This window comes from Helianthus annuus, chromosome 17 (assembly GCF_002127325.2).
Source record: "Helianthus annuus cultivar XRQ/B chromosome 17, HanXRQr2.0-SUNRISE, whole genome shotgun sequence".
Taxonomy (NCBI): domain Eukaryota; kingdom Viridiplantae; phylum Streptophyta; class Magnoliopsida; order Asterales; family Asteraceae; genus Helianthus; species Helianthus annuus.
In genome coordinates, this window is record NC_035449.2 from 95,931,375 (window position 1) to 95,938,456 (window position 7,082).

A 7,082-nucleotide genomic window follows, 5' to 3' on the forward strand; every position below is an offset into this window, starting at 1 on the left:
AATGTATGGCATATATGTGTTCACTAAGTGCTTTTATGTGTATTATTCTGATTATGCAAATGTATTGTTTGATCCTTAAGTAATCTACCTATCTTCATAGTTAGATTCTTATAGGATATTTGAGGTACAATCTTAGATCTTCCTATCTTCATAGTAAGGTTTTTAAGAAGTACTTTGCGACTCGATGGTTGGTTGTGTGTAGATTGTTGGTGATTTAGATAACGAAACTAGATAATACAATAAGCACATGGTGGATACGCCGCTGGTACTTCCTATATATAAGTGTGCTTATTGTATTACCTTTCGTGGCGTTATCCCGAATCACCATTAGGATTTAGGATTGTTACGAGACGATGTGGCGAGAACCGGATCTCTGTAGTATCTACCTATCTTCATAGTTAGACATATATGGGATGTTTAGAGTACTAATATTGGAGCCCCTGTTTGGATTCATTGTGTACTTTAATGCGAGTTTGACGAGACGATGTGGCGAGAGCCCGATCTCTGTAGTATCTACCTATCTTGATAGTTAGACATATATGGGATGTTTAGAGTACTAATATTGGAGCCTTGTTTGGATTCATTGTGTACTTTAATGCATGTTTACGAGGTGGAACAAGTTGACGATTATGTGTTTATGTGGTAGTTGTGATTTAAATAACGAAACGGGTGTAATAAAATAAGAACATGGTGGATACGCCGCTGGTACTTTCTATATATAAGTGTTCTTATTTTATTATTCTTGTAGCGTTATCTGGATCACTTTAGGATTTTGTGTACAATTGTTTCAATGATTGATTATCAAAATCTTTGTAGAATCTCCCATATTTTTATGTTAGATTCTTAGAAAGATATCTGAAGTATTATCATGACTCATTGATTTGATTTATATAATACTTATATAAGTTTTGATTTATTTCAAAACAGTTATTATTAATCCTTGATTGGATTTCTAATAATATATTAACAAGTTTTTACGATGGTTTAATCGAAATTTCAATGTAAGGCATAAAATGACTTAGTAATAATCATATTGCCATATACAAACCTATTTTGTCACGAGTTTTCAAAATTAAGATTATAATACCAAATGTTTTGCCATTTACTTGGCTAATAAAACCTATGTATTCGCCGACATTTTTATGCTGACTGTTTTCGCATATGTTTCAGGTTTTCGACTGTTCATGCATGTAACGCATAGGACTGCATACGGGCCTTGGACTTCTAAAAAAAGAACAATTACATGTATTCTTTGTCTGTAAAACGATGTTAATAATATTGAAACAATTTAGTACCAGTAGTTGTGAGCAATTTGTAACGTGACTCCCTGATATTTCCGCCGCGTGTTGTTATACTACGCGATTGGGGTGTTACAGTTATTCCCTATACAACTATGGTCACTAAACATGCTTGGTCAGATCCTAATGATCGACCAAACGGGTCGAGTTCGAAAGTCTAAGCGGTGGTTTAGACCGCTTGACTTACGATTCTACACAAGCACTAAACTAAAAGTGACGAGCTAAACATGTTTAATGAAGTTAGAAAACAGGTTTGATATCAAAACAAAGGGTCTTGATACCTAAGAATAGTTTGGTTGCAAAATACGCATAGATACGCATTTTGACCGAAACTATGACTCGTCACTACACCTAATCAACGTGGTAATTGATGTGCGTGAAGTGTGATATAATTTAGATGTATATTTAAGCCCTTTTTACACTTTTAGCCAAGTTTTAAATTTATAAAACACGATATTTACTAACACTAAACACACATATGGGCAAGTGCACCCATCGTGGACGTAGTATAGTGTTGGTAAGATACCGAGGTCGTCCAAGGACACAAGAGCTTTTAGTACCGGTTTATCCTCAACGTCTAATCAAATCAAAAAGAAGTTATAAAAGATTTTTAAACTAAAAAAATAAAAACTAACTAAATGCTGAAAATTAAAATAACATAAAAACAGATAGATAAGATGAATCACTTGGATCCGACTCGTGTATTAGTATAACCTTTGATTATTTTCGCACTTTTGCACTTGTTTAAGAGATTATCTTAGTTATTGTAGTAGGCCCCTCTTTTGAAGGCGACGTTACCCTCAACCCAGTAGTTTGAGTCAGCAAGGATACAATCCTAAAGGGTTGGATTATTGGAAGATAATGAATGAAGTTCTTAATGCAAATTATGGTAGGCCCGCTTTTGGCGGTGACGTTACCCTCGGCTAAGTAGTCTGAGTCAGCAGGGATACAGTCCTAAATAGCCGGGTTATAGTATTAATAGTAGTTAACTTATGAGGGGGTCAAAGAGTTTGGATCCCCGCCATCCAATACCTATGGGCATTGATAGAGATCCTACTAAATTTGACCCAGGTCCCTTGCAGGACCTCTAAACGCTGAACAAGGGCAAGACCCTTACCAAACCGTTCCCTTAACCCCTGACCAGGTAGCCAACATACCTCCATATAGACCGTGGAGATATGAACGGTGAAAATCTTATATTTTATATAGACAGTAAAATAATGCCAAGACACCACGGACAAACGATAAGGAAAGATCACCTTCAACATAAGCAACTAGTTATTAAAGTCATTAATACAAAACCAAATAAAAAGTGCAAAAGATTAAAAATAAAAAGTATTATACTAAACACTTGTCTTCACCAAGTGATGTAAGAGACTTAGGCAAACATGGCCTTGATTGTCAAGAACTCTTACGATCAATCTTGGATCCCGAGACGACTCACACACTCTATGATGGACAACGGATGATGGTGGTGGATGATGGTGTTGTGATGGTGGTGGGTGGTGGATGAAGTGTGAGAGAGGTGGTGTGCCAAGGGATGAGTTGAAATGAAACCAAGCACTCCTATTTATAGGCTGAACAGAAGGCTGGGCAGGGCCCCGTGTCCGCTGGACACGCCCCCGTGCCTGTCTGACACTCTCTCTCTTCATTAATTGTAATTCGCAATTACAATTAATGCGCTTGCTGTACTTTCGCCACGCCCCCGTGCTCACTGGACACGGCCCCGTGGTGGGCAATAGAAGCTTCTATAGGTTTGTCTTTTCTGCTGCTTCTTGGGCACGGCCCCGTGCTGGCTGAGCACGGGGCGTGTTCAGTCTTCTGACTTCTCTTTTCTTCTTGGGAAGATGCCGTTGAGGGGTCGGGCAATCCACTTTTGTTCCTTTTCTTGTATTTATGTTAGATTTAGCTGTCTTTTTGCTTCTTTTGTGAATTTGAGCTCATTTTATCCTGAAAATACAAAAGGAAGACAAAAACACTCTTTTTCCAACATTAGTACTTAAAAAGGGTTAGTTTTATGCCTCAATTGATGTAATTTATATGTTGCATTTTACTCACATCAAATACCCCCACACTTGAACTTTTGCTTGTCCTCAAGAAAAACTCTTTAATATGTGGCCCACACTCTCAAATGGAATGGGTAGAAGAGAAGGTTTTTGGCTTGTCATAGAGTGTCGGGAATCCAAGATCTTTTTGGGTTTTATTTTTATTTATTTACAATCCTGTTTGTTATGATTTGTTTAGAACGTTTCATAGGAGCAATTTCTAATTTGGGCATAACATGCCTTTTTTTTAAAATTCCATTTATATACAAGTTCACATACCTCACGGGAGAAATCACTCACACTCGGCCGAAGGTGTATTTTTAGTGAATCACTCAAGAGCGGCGTGGAACTTATTCCTACCATAAGCTTGCCAAGCAATCAATCCTCCTCCTTTTTAACTTGTTACCTTTGTAAATATCAAGAGGACTTTTTGGGTATAGGCTTGGGCTAAAGGTGGGTGAATGGGTTAGTAGAAAATGGCGAAAAGCGTAAAAAGCGTCGGTTTTCGTAAAACACTTTGTTTTAGTGACTTTTTATTTCGAAGTATTTCTCCAAACAAGCTTTTAAATAGCTTTGTTTATTTCTAACTTCATCATTTTTTTTAGTCACACGAAAAACCGAGCTTGTTACTAAAATAAAGGGTGAAAATAAAAAAGGGTTTTTGGTGGGTGAAAAGGTTTTAGGGTATAGAAATGAAAGGTTTAGGCTCAAAGGGGTTAACTAGGGGGATTTTGGGTAGGTGGTAAAAATAAATTGAAAATAATGGTGTAGAAAGAAAAATGGTTAGTCCTAATGCCTCCATCATTTACCTACTTGGGTTTAAGTTGGTAAGGACCGGGAATGAATCGTCCTGGCAAGTTCTAGAGTCGTAAGAACCAAGCGGCTATTCACACAAGAAACGAAAAATGAGCATTTAGTCTAAAGATGTAAATTTGTATGCTCAATAAAGGCTCAGAACTCACTTTTGTGGGAATGGGTTTTTATGTGATCAAGTATATATAATCGAATTTTAACCAAGCTTGTCATGCCGTTTCATAATTTTCTTATGTTGGTTCTTTTTATCACGACGCTATCGGTTGTAAATTTGTAAAAATATAACCTTTTTAGAACTTGTTATTCCCAAATTAAACCAAGATAAGTAAAAAAAAACGAAAAGTTTTTGAAAAAAATTTGGGGTGATTAGCGGTTCCAATAGAGTTTTGTGTAAGGCTTGTTAATAGGACTTGCAAAATTTCAAAGTTTTAGCTTCCCCCCACACTTAAATTACACATTGTCCTCAATGTGTCCCAAAAATAAATTTTTAGGTTGATTGGATGTGTAATGTGGTGTTAAAAAGCAAAGATTTATGTTACTGGCAGTCTGGACACGGCCCCGTGGGGACCGGACACGGCCTCGTGTTCAGGTGCCAGTAACAAAAATTAAAGAAAAGAGACAGAAGTCTGGACACGGGGGCGTGTCTGGTGAACACGGCCCGTGTCCAGTTACCTGAACTGGGCATTTTTCTGCAGGGGGTTCAGCACGGAGCCGTGTTGGTTGGACACGGCCCGTGTTGAACCTTTTGTAATGGAGAAATTTGTGTCGGGTTGCCTTGTTCTTGTGCATGGGGTCATTTTTCTCGTTCCCCTTTTCATCCTTTACCACCATGAGTGTGTTTTATTCCTTCAAATTAAAACTAAAAAGATTAAACTAAACTAAGGATAGTTCCGCGGAATGCCTCCGTGGTGCGCCACGTTTATAAGGGTCCTTGGCTAGACCCAATGTGAGGTTATATATTTTCTGAGTGGGATGTTTGGCATCCCATGTTACACCGTCAGAGAGCAGCATCCAAACTCGAATCAATAACCTTCATGTAGTTGACCGGGTCATCGTCTTCTATTCTCTTCCCAACTCCGAATTTTACTTCATCATCCCCGTACCTCAAGGTGAGTGTTCCGTCATTCATATCTACCACTGCTTATGCGGTGGCAAGAAATGGTCTCCCTAGTATGAGGGGGACCTCGGTGTCTTCCTCCATATCGAGTATGACAAAGTCGGCCGGATAGACGAATTTGCTTACCTTTACGAGGACATTTTCGATGACACCTTGCGGGAATTTGACAGATCGATCAGCAAGTTGTATGCTCATTTTTGTAGGACTCGTTGTTCCTAGGCCGAGTCTTTTAAACATTGATGAGGGCATGAGGTTGATGCTAGCCCCAATATCGGCTAGTGCATTACGAACGGGGGAATCCCCGATTGAGCAGGGAATCGTGAAGCTTCCGGGATCGATTTTCTTTTGGGGAAGTTTGTTGAGTACGCGAGCAGAGCATTCTTCGCCTAAGTTAACTAATTGCAAAGTTTCAATTTTCTTTTTATGAGTGAGGAAGTCCCTCATGAACTTAGAGTATTTGGGCATTTGGGTTAGGACATCAATAAAAGGAATATTGACATGCAATTGTTTTAATAGACTTTCTAATTTTGCGAATTGCTCATTGGTCTTTTGACGAATTAACCTACCGGAGTATGGAACTCGAGGAGCCTTGGTAGGCTCTGATGACGGAGGGGAGTTCTTTTCCTGCAGAGGCGGGGGTACAGTTTCTTCTGTCGGCGGTGGCGCTTCCGCAGGCCCCACGGTGCGGTTTCGTAACGTGATGAGATGAACTTGCGCTTTTGGGTTTGTTTCGGTATTGCTTGGTAATGCACCTTGTGGTCTCTCGGAAAAATTTTGAGCTAGTTGATTTAATTGTTTTTCTATGTTTTGAATACTAGCTTGTTGATTTCTAAAATTTGACTCTAATTGTAGAAACCTTTCCGAGTTTTTCTTTTCAGTGTCGGAGATGAGGCGAGATACAGTATCTTCAAGCCTTTCTCGTCCACCTTGTTGTTGAGTGAAATTTTGTGACTCATTTCTTGGTTGTTGAAAGTTTGTTCGTTGGGTTTGTTGGTTACTACTATTGCCGGGCTCCCTCCAACCAAGGTTTGGGTGGCTTCGCCATCCTTGGTTGTAAGTGCCCGTTGGAGGACCCGACGGCCTAGGTCTATTATCAATGTAGCTTACCGACTCTTTTTGATCGTCCGTTTCTTTCATACAACTCCAATTTTCATGTGGCCCACCACACCCTTCACAAGCCATAACCGAGACTGTTTTTGTCATTTCTAATTTTTTTATTTTTGAAGAAAGGGCCTCGATTTGGGCTTGTAAAGAAGTGCTTTCATCAACCTTATGGGCGCCCGGGGCAATAGATTTATTGCCTCCGGGGGTGTGCCATTGAAAATTGGTTTGAGCAATTTCCTCAATTTGGTTATATATTTCATGCGGGCGGCGATTACCTAAATGTCCCCCGGAGCTAGAGTCAAGTGTCTGCCTTGTGTGTGGCAACAGTCCATTATAGAAAGTGGATACTTGTTGCCATATCGCAAGGTAATGATGTGGACACTTGCGTAATAGTTCCTTGAACCTTTCCCAAGTTTCATATAAGGATTCCCCGTCCTCTTGTGAATATGTATTAATTTCAGTCATTAATTTAGCCGTTTTAGCGGGAGGGAAATACTTATATAGAAATTTTGGGCTAGTTCATCCCAGGTGTTTACCGATCCAGCTGGGAGGGCATTGAGCCAAGCTTTTGCTCGGTCTTTTAGTGAAAAAGGAAACATTCGAAGGCGGATGACGTCATTGGATGCTCCATTGATCCGAAAGGTATCACATATTTCTAAGAAATTAGTAATATGTAAATGGGGATCCTCATCCGCAAGCCCATGG

At 39.4% G+C, this 7,082-nt stretch overlaps 1 non-coding gene across 1 annotated transcript; it reads left to right on the forward strand.

Annotated features, from left to right (window-relative positions):
- Positions 1-6,741: 6,741 nt before the first annotated feature.
- On the forward strand, positions 6,742-6,848 carry LOC118489613. Its single transcript, XR_004887630.1, has one exon. It is a non-coding gene; the product is annotated as a small nucleolar RNA R71 (small nucleolar RNA).
- The last annotated feature ends 234 nt before the right edge of the window (positions 6,849-7,082 follow it).